The 20,375-nt window shown below is 46.1% G+C and overlaps 1 protein-coding gene across 5 annotated transcripts in view; it reads left to right on the top strand.

Moving 5' to 3' along the window:
• The window catches only part of LDLRAD4 (low density lipoprotein receptor class A domain containing 4), a 437,927-nt gene that overhangs the window by 5,482 nt on the left and 412,070 nt on the right, over positions 1 to 20,375 (top strand). The window lies entirely within an intron of this gene.

Consider the following 20,375-nt stretch of genomic DNA (forward strand, 5'->3'; position numbering starts at 1 on the left):
ATTGCCTAGAATTCTGTGACTTGGTTCGGAAATGAAAAGGGTGTGTCTCTCGCTTTTATTTTTGGCAGTGCTGCAGGGCAGTAGAATGCACATAGCAGCTGTGTGTCCTTCGTTTTGCTGGGCAGCTCTACCCCCTTGCCTTGCCCTTCCCTTTCTTCCTCTCACCCCTCCACATTCTTCCTATGCACCGGGGGCATGGCACCTAGTCTTCCTCTCAGGGACCTGCTGTATAAGTAACTAAACTTTGTTCTTAGCTGCTTAGGCCCTACATTTTCTCAAAGCCAAGTTTCAAGCTGTTTACGGTTGCATTCTTTCTGCAGGTGCAGACACTGAGAACAAATTGTCTGAGATAAGTGTATGTGTGCTGCCCTGGGAGGGGGCTGGGTGGCACTCCTTGGGCATAATGTACTTTCATCTCTGGCAATTTGGATAGTCAGCTGGCAGAGTGACAGGTGTAATGAACTTAATGGTCTTGCTCTAGTTGTTAGCGGACACACTGCTCATATTACAAAGCCACCTCCTAAGTTGGGCCCCTGCCAAATGACTTGCTCTTCTCTTTGCAGACAGGATTCAGGGCTTGGACTGCTCCAGTGACGGTAAGGTCAGGAATTGGGTAGGTGTGAGCAACATCTGTGTGTCCTCATGCACATGGTCTCTTTCTCTGCAAAGTAAAGCCGTTGCATCCATTTTGCAAACAGGATCCATCCCATCTGCCCCTGGCTAGTCATCCTTCTTTTCGAGGTGTGGCAAGGATCCTCTGAGTAGGTGTGTGGACTCCTCGCCCCTGGGGTTTGCAGGATGGCAGGCTTCCTGCCGTGCCTAGTCAGTTCCTGTGCACAGCCACCATTCTCCAGAAGTGGGCTTGGGCCCATGGCTGGTGGAGGCTCAGCCAGGCATTGTTTTCATTGTCTGTGGCCGCACAGGCCTGCAACCTCTGCACAGAGTTGGGGAGGGGATTTCCATAGTAAAATCTCACTGCTTCCGGAAGGAAGGCAAGAGTGGAGAGCCCACGGCAGGAGGCCAGGCTGCTTTTGGAAGTGCTCCTGGACCTCTGGCGGGCCCTCCTCCACCAGGGCACTTGGTCAGAGAATAGTAGCAGCAGTTCCAAACAGTTGCATAGCACCAACTGTGTGCCAGGCTGCTCTTAGTGTTGCACATATATGAACTAATTTAGTCCTCAGGGCAGCCCTGTGACATCTGCCATGCAACCATCCCCAGCCTGCAGGAAGGCAATAGGAAGCCCGGAAATTGCCCAGTCACAGTCTTGTAAATAAAGGGTAGAGTCTGTAGGACGAAGCCCAGGCACTCTCTCTTTTGGGGTCTGGGCTTTGACTCCAGGCTGCCTGAGGCAGAGCCCAAGTTAGAAGTTCTTCATCAGGGATCATTCATTCACCAGCTGGGAGTATCTTTTCTGTCCCTTTCTTCTTCCTTCCTGCCTTCATCTGTGACTCTGATAATACCCCCTTCACCTCCACTCCCCATTCTTATTTCTAGCTTCTGCTTTCTGTGCCTGTCTTGCTGGTAACAAGAGCCTCAGTTTTGAGAATTGGGCCATTGGTGGCTTTGTTTTGTCCACATCGAACCTTGAGTCCCTTGAAAGACAGCTGAAGTAAAAATCAGCAGCAGTATTGTTGCCCGAGGTATTCTCCACCATTCCTTAAAAACCTCTTCTATTTGTCTTGTCTGGGCGTAGATTGTGGGAGCGTTAGGACCTGTTTTCAGGAGGGAGAACTGAGGCCGTTCGAGGAGAAGTCCTCTGTCTGCTGTGAGTCTGGGGGTGAGGCTGGGTGAGATCTTACTCAGTTTGTTCACTCAGAAGGATCCAGCTTATCCCAGTACGTGGAATGCTAAGGTTTTTGAATGAAAAAATAATCCTATCTTTAAGGTTCTCTGTTTTGCTCCATGATGGCAGAGATTATCAACCATGCACATCACCGCCTACTTTTCATGAAATATAGTACATCTTGGACAAACCTAAGTGTTTGAGGTTATAGGACCTAAAAATGAGTTCGGCTTACAGGAGATGCAGATTTACTTGTGCCTCGTAGGATAGTCCTTCAGCTCTTTGCAAACCTTCCCATGGCAGTGGGGCAGGTAACGGCAACCCATCACAGCCCCTGAGCTCTGCCAGGTGACTGGGGTGGTGCTGTTGCTGTCCCCTATTTAATATACTATGGTGCCCACACATTGTGTGGGACTTGACTACTGCCAGTAGTCACCCGGATGGGGTTGGACAAGTGCTGTCCTCCTTGGGGTTGAAGCAGTGCAAGCCTCTGGAAGTTCCTGTTCTGGTCCGTGCTCTGTCCTCCCCGTGTCCACAGCACTGAGCAGCCGTGTTTTCATGTGGCGTGTCCCAGAGTGCATCATAGCCATCCACCCCCAAGGATGTGCCCATCATTGCCTGTGTGGTAGATGGGAGCACTGCCTGGGTGCACTGGCCAGCTCTGCCCACTCTAGTTCAACCTAGACTTGTTATTCTACAGTCTTTTAGGCTAGCTGAACTCATGGTCATAGGTCTAGTCTCTGAAATTCTTTTTTTCCTGATTATATCCTTACTGAAGATAATTAGGAAAATGAAACAGAGAAACAAAGAAGAAAATAAAAAGATTAAAATTACTTTTGATTCTACTACCTTTAGAAGACTACTGTTAATAGTTTAGTCGATTCTTTCCAGGCTTATTTACCAATTAAATATAAAATCACGTTTAGAATTTATATGTTTTCAGACTTAGCATTTTATCCTAAACATTTTTCATGTAATTTAAATAGCCCCCAAAAGTACCACTGCCGATAACTATAACATTCTACTCTATGGTTATATTATTATTTTGTAAAAATTTGTTTTGGGATATGGAGGCTGTTACCAGTTTTTTCCATTATAAATGATACTGCGTTGAACATTTTGATTATATCCTTTGGATAGATTCCTAAAAGGGAAGTTGACGGGTATAAGAACTTTTAGAAGGTCCTCCAAAAGTTATCACCAGCTTGCTTTTCAGAAAGGATGAGGCATTTTTGCATTCCCACAGATATGAGGGTGGCTCACCCTTGCAAATGCTGAATATTACTACAAAGCTTTGCAAATTTTGCAGTAAATGTTATGATGTTTACAATTTCCTTCCCATCCTTTTGTTATAAGAGTCTAGGTCTATATCATCTGGATCACAAGTGAAGAGAGTTTTGCTGTTTGCCAGAGTTTGTTATGGGCAAATACAGTGATGTTTGTGGATGATCTCCTCAGGGAGGGAGAAGACCTTTGTGCTAGTTTACTTTTATTTTTTTTCAGAGCTTATTTATTTATTTTGAGAAAGAGTATATTTATTTTGAGGTAGAGTGTGTGGGCGCGCGCGTGCGCTCACGCGCGCGCACACACACACACGAGTCGGGGAGGGGCAGAGAGGGAGCCAGAAAGAATTTTAAGCAGGGTCCACTCCTAGTGCAGAGCTCTATGTGGGACTCATTCTATGAATTGTGAGATCATGACCTGAGCAGAAACCAAGAGTTGGATGCTCAGCCAGCTGAGCCACCCAGGTGCCCAAACCTTTATGCTATTGTATTGTATTGTATTGTATTGTATTGTATTGAATTGTATTGTATTTTACTTTATTTTATTTTATTTTATTTTATTTTACTTTTTAACCTTTGTGCTATTTTAAATTGGAGATAAATTCTACTTAGGTAGGCTAAGGACGCTGAACAATCTAATTCACTTTAAAATAAAATTAGAGGATTTTATGGCCGAGAATTGCACCTGGTTTTCCCACCATCCTCACCCGACCCACTGAGGGTAACTTGGACTTACAGGGGAGAAGTGAGGGCCAGGAGAGAGAGTGGATTCAGTAGCCATCTGCTTGAAGACGGTGTGACATCTTGTTCAGTCACTTCTCTCTGTTTCAAATAACGACTTTCTGAGATCACACTCTTCCCTAGCTTTGTCCCCAAGGATGCTGACATAAAATTTTCTTACGTTTTACTTGATGGTTGATGCTCAGCACTTGACGTTGGTGCCTCTGCAGAAGGCACTCACTTTCTCGCGTCCACAGGTCTGGCAGTCTTCTGCTTCCAGCTGAGGCCTGCGCCTTTCAGAGTCACATGCTGCTGTTAACAGTATATGGCCTCCTGAGCTGATTGCTCCTCAATCTTGAGAGAAAAGAAAAGTCATTTTAGGAGGTTTTGATTAACTAAAGGCAAATCAGTTTTGTATTCTTTGAAAGGTAGCCTTTTCAGCTGAGGGGCTGGGACTGGCTGGCTGGAGGGGAGCCCATTCAGAGGGCTGGTTGGAGGAAGCAAGAAGTAACACCCACATCTTGGGGTCTAGTCCCATTTTTTTGTTATGTTCACATGTGCCTTCATGCATCCATTTATTCAGTAGGTGTGGGTGCTTACTGTGCTCTGGGGTGCATGCTGGGAGTGTGGCATGGTCTGGCGAGCAGTGTGCGGGATCTCAGGGGCCCAGGCGGGCACTGTCCTCTCCTCTGTGCCCAGGTGAGTTGATCCCTGGTGCCCTAGAGATGAATGGTGCCAGGCTCTGCATGGGCATTTGTCTCTTGGCCTGCATCTCTCCCTTGCTGGCCATGCGGTCAACCCCATGCTGCATTCCAGGTACAAACCCACTCTTGCCATGGCTGGCAGTGTGGATGATGCCAAGGCCTTAGAGTTGGAGTATGCAGAAAACTGCCAGTGGGTGGCAGGGCTGGTTGGTGTCTACACAAGTGGTCTGACCATGAGGGGTAGGGCAGCATCTTTAGGGAAGCAGCTTGTGCGGGGTCCCTTTCTGCAACTGGGAGGGAGCCTTCCTGAGAGTTGTGTGCTAGTGATGTTACTGAATAGTTTGTTGGAACATTTACCCAGGGCATTTTGGGTGACTGAAAAATACACCTTGTGTACTTTCCCGCTGTTTGCTGTTGGCCAGTGTGTGCGGGTCTGATAGACTTTTGTTTAATTTGACCTCCCTGCATTTGGCTTGTTCCTTCAGCAGAACGAGAAAATGCCAGATTGTTTTTTTCTAGGAGGGACAGAGGGCCTTTTTGGACATAGTGCATGCATAATTTTAAAGGTAGAGGTAATGTTTACAGTTGGATGGCTTGGGTGAATGTTTGTTTTTCGGCTACTCCAGCTATTAAGATAAATATTGTACCCTTACAGAGCTTAGCTTTCATCCTATTCATATTTAAATGTGAGATTCAAAATCTTTACTTCTAAACTAGAGGTAGGTCCTAGGATTTAATTTTTTTATTTGAAGAGTAATGTAAAAATAATAAATATTGTGCATATATATATATATACACACACACACAGTCATAACTACATAATTATTAGTAAATAGAATCCAGAAAAATCATATTTGTTTTCTGATAAATACAGTGGACATTCAGTGGAGTTGGAGTTATTTAATGGAATTCTTAGTGCATTACTTTGCAGTGTAAATGCATCCTCTTATTGTTATAACGTGGTTTATATACTGGGTTTAAAAAATTGGGGCACATTTGTGTGCCTAAGGGGATGGCTCCTGTCCTGGCATCTGCCATGTAGAAGGTCATTCCACTTGACCCACCTGAGGAAGCAATGTCAAGGTAAAAATGTGGGCCTGAGGACACTGTCGGCAGCACCCTGCTGTCCACAGTGTGTGTGGGAATATCTGAGTAGACGTGTTATGAGGGGGGTGCTGTATCTTCTGAGCTCTTGTCTGGACGAGCCCTTGGGAGGCTGCATGACCTTGGGAAGATCAGTTTGCTCTTCTCTAAAACAACTATTTGCCCACCTCTTAGGTTTTGAAGAGGATTAAATAAGATAATGCTTATGCAAACCAGTTGGGAGAGGCTCAGTGAACTACCATGGTGAGTGCCCAGTAAATGGCAGCTATCATTAAGTCAGATAAGGATTTGTGAGGCATCTGCCCAGTCTAGTATGGAGACCCAGCTCCTGCCCTCTGGAGACTTGGAGACTCAAGGGCAAGATAGACTATGTGTACAGGAAGCAGCCAGCAAATAATAGCAGACAGATTATAATCAGGTCTCAAGTTAAGAGTTGGGAAACCCCAGGGGCATCTGGGTGACTCAGTCAGTTAAATGTCTGCCTTCCCCTCAGGTTGTGATCTCTCAGTTTGTGGGTTCAAGTCCCGCATTGGGCTCTATGCTGATAGCTCGGAGCCTGGAGCCTGCTTTGGATTCTGTGTCTCCATTGCTCTCTGCTTCTATACCACTTGCCCTCTGTCTCTCCCTGTCTCTCAAAAATGAATAAACATTAATTAAAAAAAAAAAAAAAGAGTTGGGAAACCCCATTTAAGCCCTGAGTCAGGAAAGTCTTTGTACATGGAGAGAGCAAGATGGCTGGGTATGCAGGGCAGTGAGCTCTGCCAGCTTGCCTCTCTTACCCCTTGCTCTGTTCTACATTCTTGTGGCGCACTGTGATGCCCAAGCACTGGCTTTGTCACTACACTGCTGTTAGGCAGGTACCCACATGGTTGCTGCACTGGGTGATGGCCTCGCCAGCGTACTGGCAACACCAGGACGTATAAAGTTCCCGGAGAAGCAAGGAGGACATCTGGGTCTACTCTGGTCAGTCAAGGAGGACTTCAGGAAGAGGCTGACTTTGGGCTGAGACTTGGTGAAAGAACACAGTTTTGCCAGGTGGACAAGCAGGAAGAGAGAGTTCATGGTCAGTGGCTTCCAGAATGCTGTGTGCACGGGGGCCTAGAAAGTAAATACCAGAGCTTCAAATTTCTGTGTGTAAGTGTACACTACATGTTTACTGTGGCACATGTGTGTTAATTTATAGATAAATATGTATGACCCATGTGTGTGCTCATACTTTTTTTGCTCATAGGAGTATGTTCTTAAAATTGGAGTGCTGGGGTATCTGGATGGCTTAGTCGGTGGAGTATGTGACTCTTGATCTTGGGGTTGTAAGTTCAAGGCCCATGTTGGTGTAGGGCTTACTTAAAAATAAAAAATCTTTTAATAAAATTGGGGGACCACTGACGGGCTGTGGGAACAAGTGTTCAGAACAGGGATGAGAGAGAGTAGCAAGGGGCTGGTTATTTCATAGGTTAGTAGGTGATGCATATAGCTCTTGAAATTTAGAACTCTAACTGCACCTACCCCATGAAGGGGTGAGCCTACCGAAGAAAATCATAAATTATTTGTTCCTGTTTACGTGCCACCAGCTCAAAATCCACGTGCCGGAGCACCTGGGTGGCTCAGTCGGTTAAGCGGCTGACTTCGGCTCAGGTTATGATCTTTCAGTTTGTGAGTTCGAGTCCTGCGTTGGATCCTGCGCTGACAGCTCAGAGCCTGGAGCCCGCTTCAGATTCTGTGTCTCCCTCTTGCTCTCCCCCTCCCCAGCTTGCACTCTGTCTCTGTCTCTCTCAAAAATAAACGTTAAAAATTAAAAAAAAAAATCCACGTGCCATATTTTGCCATTTTGCTGCCCTCACTTTTGGGGGTAACTTTTCCTGAGTTTATGACTGTTGAAGTATGGCGAGGGGCCAGGGGCTTGGTGCTCTAGTTTAGGTAACACGAAATGCTAGTAGGACTGCTTTGTCGACCCAGAGAAATAATGGTCAAGAAATTGAGATTGTTTATTCACGCTGTGAGTAGGGGTAACAGTTTTAGAGGCCACGTGCATCTATGAGAATGGTGAAGTTCAATTAATATGTTGAGGAGGCTGTGGGGGCTGCAGGGTTAAGTAAAGACTGGTTCTTTTCCTGCCTTCAGAGACTGTACATCATGGCCAGAGTTTTGTGTGTCAGACACATATTGGTATTAGTCCCTGAAGCAGCATGCAGGTAGGAGGGAGCTCCATGCTGATGGTGTTCGTGGAAGGGGCTCTCGTCGGGGACAGGTGGAAAGGCAAAAGGGCTGGGGACAGATTTTGTGGAAAAAAATGGCAGTTGACATGTGCCTCCGTAGATGGGCAAAGACAGGAAGAGAACAGCTTGCTGGAAGGGTATGGATCAAGGCAGGGGAACACAGGTGCATTTGGTGAACACCAGTCTGTCGGAGGCTCTGTCATTATTCGAGCCGATAAACATTAGCTGTTGTCATTATCATTTTTGTTCTTGTTGTGTCAAGGCGCTGGATTAAGGTAGGCAAGAGCAGCTCTGCTGTGGAGTGTTTCATCCCATCTTTGCTGAAAACTGAGTCAACAGCCAGTAACGGTGAAGAAAAACAAGCCTGCTGGGAGACCTACTTTCTATTTATTTCCTTATCTGTTTGTTTGCACTGGATACTCTGTCTTGACTGCAGTTCTGTAATACTCAATATTTGTTCACATTTCACAGAATGCTTACATTTCATCCTCCATGCAGTTCACACCAGGAAGCCAGGTTTATTCCTTTCATATGGTAATTACAATGCCTTCTATTTGCAAAACATTTGTAACATTTTAAAGCTCTTCATAGACAATATCTAATTTCAGGTTCCTTGGCTTTAAGGAGCAAATAATTAATGAAATGTAAATAGAAGTGTAATTAATGGATTCGTTCCTTACGGTTCTCTAATGTGGCTATTAGCTGAATGTGGAATTCAGATTGGAGTTTATTTTAATGTACAAAACCTGACAGGAAAGAGGTGTCCTGTCATTGTCCAAACTACATAATAAGGTATTTCTGAAGTTGCTGGGACCGAGGCTTTGCCCCTTGCTTCCTGGGCAGATTAGGGTAAAGCACTCAAAATCCAATTCAAAAGTACAGCCAAACCACCATGCAGTCCTTCCTTCAAGTGGACTGTGCAGACCAGAGACCTCACTGAAGTGAAGAGTGTGGGCCGCCTGGGTAGATGTGGGAGACTCCTCTCATTTCTTCTCCTTTGTTAAAGGGAGGCTTGCTGGTGAGCTCTTTTTGGCACTTAAAAAGCTGTGGAAGGTTCTGGCAAATCTCAAGTGTCCACCCGTTGTTAACGGTAGAGCAGCCACACACCCTCTTGTGTGCTGTGGGTCCGGGGCACGTGGGGTCTCCGTCCTCAGCTTGGGCTCCTTTTTTCTCAAGGTTTTGGCTTCCCTCGTGGTATCAGTTTGTTCAGCTGTGCAGGCAAGTTGCTGTCAGTTCTGTCTCTTTCCTTTTAGCAAAATAGTTCTCATTCCGAGTTGGGGCCCTTTGTCCGGGTTACATAAGGCTGCTCTGTGGCCTCAGCCCTTGGCCAGCACCTGGCCACCTCCGCCCAGCCCTCACCTCTACCTCTAGCGGCCCCTTTTCTCCGCTCAGCTATTTACTGTTGTGTGTGGCTCTGCTTCTTCCTCTGTGGTTGCCAAGTATTCTCATCCCGTTCTCGTATTCCAAGTGGAAGTCATTCACACCGCCGTTCACAGTTGCTTTGCAGTTTTCTGCTCTCTCTCCTCCACAGACCTCAGAAGTGCTGTGTCTAACTCTCGCTCCCTGAAGCCGTGTGTGGAGACTGCCTAGTCCGAGTGCTCGAGGCCCGCTTCAGCAGTCCTAGGCCCGTAACAGAGACAGGCTCGAGTGTCTGCTGGCTTTTCCTGCTGTGGACACCCCATGACAGTGGTGTAGATATCATTTAATAGCTTTGGTGGCAAATGAAGTGCTTTCTGGTCTCCTTGGGTATTTAGTTTGCATGATCAATAAGGACTGAGGGTCAGTTGGTAGCTGCACATGGCGAATTATGTGGACAGGTTGTAATGAAATGGCCCTTCTCCTGCAGAAAGTGTCTGCCCTGAAGGGTGGTACTGATGGGACGGGCCCTTTCCGTTGCTTAGAAAGTGAACTTGTCTCCCATACCATTTGAATATATCTCCCGCCGTTGGAAAATATAGTGGTTACGTGATCTCTTAACTTCATTGGCTTGTTCACCGATGGAGAGAGGATGGCAAGATGTCAGTGGGCCCTTCTGACAGGGGTACGGCAAGCAGAACCCAGCAAAGAATAGGAAGGCTGCTCTTGCAAGCTGGCCGAAGAACCGAATGCCCTCTTGTTTGAAATACTCCTTTCTGTGACCTATTTGCCTCTGTGTCTGGTGCTGTTTGTTGACAGCCTTCTCCAGATGTGTCTGAGCCCCTGGTGTCCCTGCCTCCATGATGAGGCCCGCCACGCAAAGCTGCTGAGGAGGGTCGGTCTCAGCAGAGTCTCAGGGAGTGGGAGTTTCCAAACCTACAACCTAATACTTATATCTGGGAAGCTTAGAGGCAGAATTCTTTTGCATGGATTGAAATTGGTTTGAACAACATGGGCTTAAACTACACAGGTCCACTTACATGTGTTTTTTCTTTACTTTTTATTTTTATAAATAGCATACAGTACTATAAATATATTTTCTCTTCTTTGTGATGTTCCTTTTTAAAAAATATTTATTTATTTAAGTAATTTCTGCACCCAATGTAAGGCTCAAGCTCATGACCCCAAGACCAAGAGTCCTATGTTCTACTGACTGAGCCAGCCAGGCACCCCCTTGTGATTTTTTCTTCCTCTCTCCCTCCCTCCCTCCCTCCCTCCCTCCCTTCCTTCCTTCCTTCCTTCCTTTCTAAGTGATTTATTTATTTTGAGAGAGAGAGAGACACACACACAGCACATGCATGCAGGGGCGAGGCAGAGAGAGAGAGAGAGACAGAGAGAGAGAGAGAGAGAGAGAGAGAAAGAGAAAGAATATCCCAATCAGGCTCCACACTGTCAGCACAGAGCTCAATGACGGGCTTGAATTCACGAACTGTGAAATCATGACCTGATCTGAAATCAAGAGTCAGATGCCAACCAGGTGTCCCCCCACATTGTGATTTTCTTAATAACATTTTCTTTTCTCTAGCTTAAGTTATTTTAGTAATACAATGTATTGTACATATGACATACAGAATATGTGTTAATCAGTGGTTTATGTTAGTCAGGCTTCTGGTCACCAGTAGGCTTCTGGTGAATATTAGTCAAGTTTTAAGGAGTCAATTTACAGGTGGGTTTTTGACTATGCTGGGGTCAGTACCCCTCCCCACTGCCTTGTTCAAGGGTATACTCTATCTTTATATAGAGGATCTCACCCCTAAACTCTGAAGTGCAAACTCATATCTAACTGTCAGGTGTCTCCACTGTCCAATGGGCATCTCCAAGCCCACGCCTAACAACAATGTCCTGATTCCCAGCACACCCATCTGCCTCGTCCCTTTGGTTTCCCCACCTGCCCTTCACTGCCCCATCTCAGTGACAGTATAATCCAGTCTGCCAAGTGATTCAGGTCACACATCTTGGAGTCCTCCTTGACTCTTTTTTTTTTTTTCCATAGCTCACCTCAGCCCATCAATAGATGATGTTTGTTCTGTATTCTAAGCCTGCCCTAAACCTGTCACTTGTCAGTGGCATGGCTGCTAGCAGCTCAGTGTGTCCCTTCCCCACTCAGAGTGGTGGGAGGGAAGAAAGAGTCTCCTGACTGCACCCCCTCCAACTCTGGAGTCTCATCTCAGCCCAGCAGTGAGCCGGGGGCCAACAATTGAGTAGCTCCTCTGCCAGGGGCTCTGGGGTCTGGCAGCCTTCCCTTTGTGCCTCCTTACACGCCTTTGTGGTTGCTCTGTGGAAACTCCCTCTTAGTGGCCACACATCTGTCCCTTACTTCATTCAGGCCTCAGTCTGGTGACCCTCCTCAGGAGGCTGTGCCTGACCTAGGGCCCTGCCCAGATCAGGTTCAAGTTTTTTCTGTCTGTTCGCTGGTACTGGTTGTTACCCCCCACCATAGAAAGTAAGGGTGTGTTGCCTTGCTCCTTGTTCTGGGAGGTGCGTGACCACAGGTGAACTCAGGCAGGGCACAGGCCAGCAGGGGGGCACAGTGCCGCTGGCGAGACGTCTATGCCCTCCTGGGTGGGGCAACTTGGGGTGCTGGGTGTCTCCCTTCAGTTACCATGGGTCAGGTCAGACCTCAGTGCAAACAGAAAGTTCTGCCAGAGGGGCTAAAGCACAGCTGCAGGAGTGAAAGGGGTGCAGACGAGGCTGGCACATCCCAGGCGACGTCACTGCGGTCACCTCTTTCACCCCTTGTCTCATGGTTTTTCTGCTCACCTACATTAAAACTTTGTTTTGCTATTCCTCCCCTAAGTAGATTACCTGCTGGGAGGAGGCAGGGGAAGCAATTGTTTTCCAGGCAGGCTCTTGCCTTCCTTCTCTCCTCCTCCATTTAACTCGCTAGCTATATAAATTATGGATGAAGTAGATACTATTTATATGTTTCAAGACAATTGATAACCCTGTAAAAGATCATCAGATTTATTAATTTTAGTAAAATCATCAGAGATACACGTTTTCTCTTCAGACCATGTGTCTCTATTAAAAGATTGGTTTGCCTCAGCTGTTTTCTTCTCTTCTTGGGATCATGAAAAGTTCAAAATAGAGAAAATTGTGGTCTAAGAATCTTTTTTCCATCTTTTCACAGAAGACTAAGTGTTTGACAGTTACCTAGAAGTCTGACTCATCTTCCCGACATCTGACTGTGCTTTTATTCTGGTATTAGATATGTCTTCTTGAGTTTTATTTTCTTGCCTTGGATTTAGAATCCACAAGGCTTTGAAAACTAAGTACCTAGTGGAACAAGGCAAAAAGCCCAAATAAGACAAATTCCAAATAGTGACGAGTATACAGCATTTTATTTCTACTAATGTTTTTCAGTTTGTGTGATATATGGTCACATGCTAGCCTGGCCTGCAGATGGGAAAGGCGGCCATGGATGGGTCAAAGTCTTTCCTTTGCAGGTTCTTCCATCCCATCTAGACCTCACATCTACAGTTCTGCCTGAGCAGTGATGGCACACGTCTAGCCCAAGGTTGGGTGGCTTTTCTTGAGGGTGAGCTTCAGTCTTACCTCCATCAGGAATCTGATTTGAATGACATAGGCACATGCACCTCCTTCCAGAAAACCAACCAGAAGGAAATGCACCAGGACATTAAAAATAGATACCTTCCAGTGTAATGCTATGGATGATTTAAAAAATTCTGTCTTTTACCTTTTCCATGTTTCCTACAGTGAGCATTTATATAACAAGAAAATTCCCAGTGAACTTGATTTACTCAGGGCGTGGAATAAAAAGTCAGTTTCTGAAAAATTGTGGAAAACAATTTGATTTGTGTCTTTTTAAGCATTTTGGAAGCACGGGTGGAGTTGCTATGGGGATGGTACGGTTTACTCTCTACAGAGAGTGGTTCCATCTGGCACCACATGCTCCCTGAGCCAAGCTGGGCAGTCCTACGCACAGCAGAGTTTCTCGTTAGATGTGGAAACAATTACACATAGAATCACGATTCCATCTTTTCCCCCCTAAATCACCATTTAGCTTTGATCTAATAGCAGGACACAATGCTAAACTGCTTTCCACAGCCTCTGACCTCTGTGCCTGTCGTCACCTCTGGGACGGGTGCATTGCCGACAGTCCAAAGGGGTTCTGTCTTTGCTATTGGGGCAGGGATGTTTCCCGAACAGGGTGTACAGCATCATACCTCTATCACAGTTGGAATTAATTTTCTTTCACATAAGTGCCGGCATCTCTTTGAGAGGCATCGTCTTCATTTCCCTTTGCTGTGCCCCTCGAAACCATGGCCTCCTTCCCTTCCTGCACTTGCCTAGAACCCCCATCTCAGTTAGAGATGAGGTATTGACATTCTGCACCGGGGTCATGCTGAGGCCATGATGCATGCAAATAAAGTTCAGTTTTACATTTCATGGAGGATGAAACAAAGTGATTAAGAAAAGTCGAAGGCTTTCTCATTGTCTGTGGGTCTTCAGTTATCACCAGACGACTCATGGAGCTAACATAGTGGTGGAGATGCTGGCTCTGGGATGGTTGGCAGCCAGCTGGTTGGAATCGGTGGTGTTCTCAGAACTCTGGTAAGGGCCCTGGACTAGATATCTGGGGACGCCATGTTGTTGCTGCTCTTGGTCTCCTTTAAGGGGTGTGCCCTTAGGCCAGTCTAAGTTATGGTTCCCTCATCTGGAAAATGACATTGGCGATGCTTATTTTCTCATAAGGTTATTGTGACCATCAGATAAGATGGTGCAGGGGTCTGCTTTGAAAAGCAGAGAACTGAATTCTTGAAAGGTGCATTGCCCCCACAGCCTGACCACTGGCAGAGTCACTGCATGTCCTGCTGTGTCCTGCCCATTTCCTTTGATGATATGATAGGGCATGGCCCTACAATGCCATCATAGATGGCCTGTTAGCACCCCAGGTTCTAGCTTAGATGCTTGTGATGATAGACTTGTAGACGATGGCTGGCTAGTGTGCTGTTTCGTTCCTGCCTTGGAGACAAAGGTGATAGTTTCACTTAGCCCCAGGACCAAGTGGAACTAGGGTGGTTCTGCTTAATGGAAAAAGCAGTTGGAAGACATTCAGGAAACATGGATTCTTGTTCCCAGTTCTGTCCCCAAACGGTATTGTCCCTGAGCAACTCAGGATCTAGTCTTTCTGTGGTAGGATTGCTTGACTGCCCTGAGTCAGGCACTATGGACATTCAAGACCTCTGGCCTCAGGGCTCCCATCGAGAACCCCCTTCATGTCAGCATGGCTGTTGAGCACTTACTATGTGTTATTTCATTTGACTCACTTAATTCATTTGTGGGGTTGGGTGGTATTCCAGTCGTACACGCTCTTAAGATCTTGTCTCCAGATGAGCCCCTGGTATAGAGCCTGGTGGCTCTCTGGTCCCCTTCTGGCGTGAGAGTTCAAGGACTCTGCTTCCTCAGGAGTCATAGCTCTTGGGCTGATTGTGCAGGACTTGGACAGTGGTGTGGGACTGTTCCTATTCTATCCTTACCCACTGAGCATGAGCTCTGAAAACCCACCTAAAACCCCAGGAACTACTGGGACCCAGAAGTTTAATAACAACACCCAGAATATCTTCCTTTCTTGAGTTGTAGAGGTATTTACCACCCAAGCTAGGATTTCTCTTTGTTAGTTTCCAAGCTAGAAACTGGAGGCCATGATTGATGGTAGAATGAGGTGGAAGTACCTTGCCTTTGTTCTCAAAAACACACTCCTGTCTGGCTTGTGCCCTTCAGGTGTCAGCTTCTGTTGGAATTCCTTTGCTCACCTGGAAGGATATTGGAATTGCCCATGCTGTGCAATATTTTATTATTTTTAAGCCCTTTGGATGGAACTGAAGCTTTCTTTATTTGGGTGGCTATTTTTCAAACCAAAGGAAGACTTCAAGCCTTCTATATCTTACATTGTATGCTGAGTTTCTGTGATAAGCTGGATTATTTCAGAGAGTTCCTGGCTAGTTGAGGAAAGGATGAGCAGGAGATGTGCCAATCAAGGAATTTACATATACAAAACCCAGAGGCAGCCTGGTGTAGGGTGTGGGCTGTGGAGTCCCACCGATGTGGGTTCCAATCTCTGCTGAAATCTGTACCAATGGTGTGTTACTTTTTAGGATCCCGGAGAGACTAATCGAGGAGATGCTTGAGGTGGGGCTTGCACCCAGCAGGTGCTACGGGACTGGTGGCTGCCTGTGTTTAGAGTGTGGAAATACACATTTATAGAGCAGGATTCAGACTGCTTGCAGAGGCCAGTCTTGCCCACAAGCCACTGGCCCCAGCCCCTGCTCCAGCAGAGCTCATGTGGCAGTTTCTGCACGGGGTGTAAAAGCTTGCTGTTTGCTTGTAACTGTGGGTTTGATAGAGTATTTGTGTCCTCGGACCCAGCTTGCTGGTGGGGGTGCCTGGTGGAAGGGGAGAGGGTACTGGAAATGTTAATGCAGCTAATCCAATGAGATTAGCCTCCTGAGCTGAGGGATTTGAGGGAACAAAGGGTATTGAAGGGACCACTTAGAAGTTTAAACAGACTCCGATCTCCCTTTTCACCTACGTCTTGTATAAGGATTTCAATAGCTCCTAAATGAGCTGGCCTGAATGGCAATAGCGCCCTTTTAAATTCTAATTAGCTGGTGAATTAACTAGTATGAATTTTGATTAGTTAGGATGAATTACAGGTATTAATGATTGTACAGTCTTAGAGCAAATGAAAGTAGCGGTTATCCAAAGGGGGCTTCGGCCAGCCATCCGGCTGGAGGACTTTAAATAGTCTCAGAAAGGCTGTGCTCTCTTTTCACACTGCATTCTTCACCCTTTAAAGCCCGGACTGGAGCAGCCTGGAGTGGGGACAAGACGCAGACCCCCACTCTCTTCTTGGTGGCCCTGGAAGGAACAGAGCCCACGTCCATAGCTGGCGGGCATCCAGCTGCCCTTTGCAGTGTGCCTCGCCACGCGGCTGCACCAGCTTCCTTCCTGGAAAGCCCGTGGCTGTAGCTGTTCCCTCCCAGGGCCGGCCTTGACCTGTTCTGGAGCAGCAGTGTTTATGTTTGCCACGGCTGGCACTGCAAGCCCTCCTCGTGCCAGTGTGGGGGGCTGCTCTTGGTTGGCCGAGGAAGGGAATTCATAAACGTATCAATATTTTTTTGCTGTGTTTCAGACAGCCTTGCACGTGGAGACTCATAACTCAGTAGTTAAATAGGCGAGTGTTTACAAATATCCAACCCAGACCCATTTCAGTGATGGAGACGGGTCACACACATGGTCTGGGTGCTCTGGAAAGTCACGGGCTCATGTACAAAAGGCCTCGTGTAGTCTAACTTGCTGAGGGACCAGCTCCTGGTCGGCAGGTGTTGTGAACTGGAGGCTCAGCACCCTGGCCCCTGCCCTCCTCCAGGCTTGCACTCCCTGCTCTCTGTCCTTCCTCTACATCTTCAAACTGGGAGGCACTGCTTCACCTTCCCTTTTCCCCTAAGGCTTTCCAAGGCCACATCTGCACCCTGGGCTGGCAGTTCCCTTCCCTCCCCTGTGCTTCCTCAGAGTTTGGTCATAGTGTGGGCACCTGTGTTAGTGTGCATGTATGTGCATGCATGTGTATACATTGTGTGTGTGTGTATACACATTTGTGCTCACACCATTGTTTCCTAACGGACTGTGCTCATGCCTGCCTTCCCCATGGACCATAAACTCCGAGTCTGTACTGTGTACTCTTACATTCCAAGGCCCAGCATAGGGCCTGGTGCATGTCGATCTTCAGTGATCAATGGGAAAATGCGTACATGAGACACACAGCTTTGGGGGATGATGGCAGATTGTGGCCTACTCTCACATTTTTTGTCTAAGAGAGAATTGGCCTTGTTTTATGCAGTCTTGGTCCCCTACTCCTTTGTTTTATGTCCTCCTGGGCACTTCATATGACACAGTGCTAGTTTATGAGGACCAAAACACGTGTGAAGTTCAACACTGGACATAGTGCTTCCTGTGTGATTTCCCGTCACTGTGGATTCACGAGTTCAGCCAGAGTGTTCTTTAGCAGTGAACTCCCACACGCTCTTCAGCAATACTTATATGCATCATCTCAATGAAAAGCAAAGTTTTGGTACTTTGAGAATTGAGATGGTGGAGATCACACATGGAGAGAGTGAGCAAACCTTCGCTAAATCGATTTTACCATGGTCGGACTGTGGGCATGTCTAAGGGACAAACATTAGTGCAGAGAGAATAGCAGGTGAATTCAGGCCCAAGGCTTTCTTGCCAAAAGGCTGCTGTCTTTGGGCCTTGATGGTCAGCCAGCCTCACAACTTCTTAACTCTCACTGACCAGCTGGCCTTTGCAGACATGACCCTCCAAACTTTGCGGTTCCCCGCTTAAGTTGGTGCTGTGTAGTGCTCTTCCTTCAAAAGCAAAATATCCATCACTCTCCCTCCGCCCCAGCCCTCCCCGCACCCTGGTTCATCTCATGATGGAGCCCTCTGGATATTGGTTTCATGGGACATTCCTAAGCACATCCTACATCATAACCACTTCTGCTGGAGGCCAAGGTTGTAAAGATGAATACTCCACTGTCTTCTGTATCTCCATATTTTACTGTAATAAATAAATGACTGAGAGACTCTTGTGGACTACAGAGTAGTATGGATTTCCAGAGAAGTGGATGACTGTTACATCCATACCTTCTGCCACCTGCATGAGACAGGATGACCTCGTTAGGTTGTCTGGAATGGTTTGTGTTGCCTGTGCTGGCCACCCTCTGCTGTGGGAATAGGCTCGGGCCCCAAAGTCTAGTTTCATCATGTTTGAGAGTAGCTCAGATTGAGGTCTCCATCAGAGAATAGATCCCGTAGGAGAGCTTGGTAGTGTTCCTCCATCTGTATTGCTTGCATTTTTATTAATTTCTTTCTGCATGCCCATCTTTCTTCCAGAAGTGATTTAAAGACAGTTTACAAAATACATATAATGTTAAAATAATAAAAGATTGAGGGTTTTAGGAAAAAGAAAATGTGTATTTAACAGTTTTATTAAACCAAAGAAGTGCTTCAGACATGGTGACTTAACTAGAATCCTTTATTTACAAGTGTCCAGGAAATAAAATAATTTTGTTTAGGATTCTGGTATTTCAAGTTGTACCAAAAAGAAGGAAATTTCAAGTGGCCCGAATACCAGTTCACGTTTCTTTTACAGATAAGGGGTTAAGGTTTTTAGGATGTGCTCTCTAAATAGGCTGTTTAATTCCTACTGGTGTTTTGGTTTCAGGCCTGGAGCTGTGTTTGGGTGATTAGTGACATCTAATTACGGGAGGGCAGGCAAAAGCTTTGTAGACTCGAGTCAGATATAGAGAACTACCTTCAAGCACTTACTAACGATTTTCATTAAGACATGGATTTTTCAGAAGAACAATACAGAGATTGATAAAATTTTACGTTTTAAGATATGGTAATCATGGAATATTATGCAGTCTCTGAAGTATGTAGAATAAGAACTAAGAACTAAGTGCAAAAGGTGTATTGTTTTATTCACTTTACTAAAAGTAATTTCTAAGTAGTTTATTTTAATATCATATAACAGTTTTGTGTGGCCTTGCTCTCAGCTCTGACCCCACTTGTCCCAACTTAATTTCAGCTGTTAAACAATTAGAGCCCCTGTTAGGTCCAAATTAGCACTGTCATCTGACTTATCTGGAGCAGCAGTGCTGGCTGTCGCTTTGCCTGCTCTCAATTTTGCTGGGAGCACCTAGTCTGCTTGTCTGTAGAGGTTCAGCTCTCCCTGTGCACTTGCTCTGCCTTTGTGCCTTTGTTCCGCATATCCCTCAGTTCTGCATCCCCTATTTGAGTTTCTCTGAGCTCTCTTTTATGCTGGAAGCACTTAGAGCCTTTGTGTCTGATCCCAGCTGATCTTAATTTCCCAACCAGGCCTTGATTTCTTTGAGAGCCACCTTGCCCTGGGCCAGCCTGCTGGAGCTATGCCTGGCCCCTGTCACTTCTGGCTCTTAACCTTGGACATGCTATGAACTTCTGTAGAGTGGGCATAATAACACCTCTCAAACTGTGAGGAAGAAAAGTGAGTCAAAATATGGGGACAGCACTCGAAACTTTACATCAGCACCCTATCCCTCCATCTGCCAAACTCCACCTACTTATCATTTAGTAAACTTAATTGCTGAGCATAAATTAAATTAATGGTATAGTAAGGGCCCCCAGTTTTCTCTGTTACCTACCTAGGCCTCTCTTTTTGCTGTTATGGTTACCAATTAACCTTTGAAATCTTTAAAAATTACTTATTGATCCACATCGAGTGTATTGTGGTTAATACAATCACTTCTATCTACCCCTGCAAATTTTGCCATCGAAAGCTTAGGTCCCTCTTCCTCCCTTCCCCTGAAACGGACACACATACGTAGACTGACATACACTCATATACATTCAGATACACACAAAGACACAGGCACATATGTAGACATACATACAGTCTTCAGTACTTTCAGACACAAACATGTTCATACCCATTCAGACGCATGCATATGCACACACACCACACACAGCTTGCATTGTACTGTTCCTGTGTGAAGTTTGAGCTTCTAGCAGGGCTATGGATTGACCCTGTGGTTGAGATTTTCTGTGTTTAGGAGTAGGTGGGAATACTCATTTTTAAATTAAATTTAATAAATATTTAGAAAGCATGTATGCCTCATTAGCAATTTTGTTAGATGCTCTGCAAGAAACAAACAAAAGCACATGTATTATCTGTGCCTCATGGACCTATTATTTTTGGAGGTCATTACTTTTTTAATGTTTATTTGTTTTTGAGAGAGGCAGAGAGAGAGAGAGAGAGAGAGAGAGTGCGTGCACGCGCGCCTGTGAGTGAGGGAGGGAGGGGCGGAGAGAGAGGGAGAAACAATCCAAGGCAGGCTCCAGGCTCTGAGCTGTCAGTACAGAGCCCAACATGGGGCTTGAATTCACGAACCATGAGATCATGACCTGAGCCAAGTTGGATGCTTAAGCCACCCAGGTGCCCCAAAGTGGGGATCATTACTTTTTGTGCACATGACATTCTTAGAGAATATTATCATCTGTCTCATTTCGCTGGACCTGCATACACTCCATTTGGTGGAGGTGATGGGTTCCCAAAAGTTGAGCTGTGCCATATTCAGCACCAT

This window comes from Hyaena hyaena, unplaced genomic scaffold, assembly GCF_003009895.1.
Source record: "Hyaena hyaena isolate Hyena2069 unplaced genomic scaffold, ASM300989v1 scaffold_889, whole genome shotgun sequence".
NCBI lineage: Eukaryota > Metazoa > Chordata > Mammalia > Carnivora > Hyaenidae > Hyaena > Hyaena hyaena.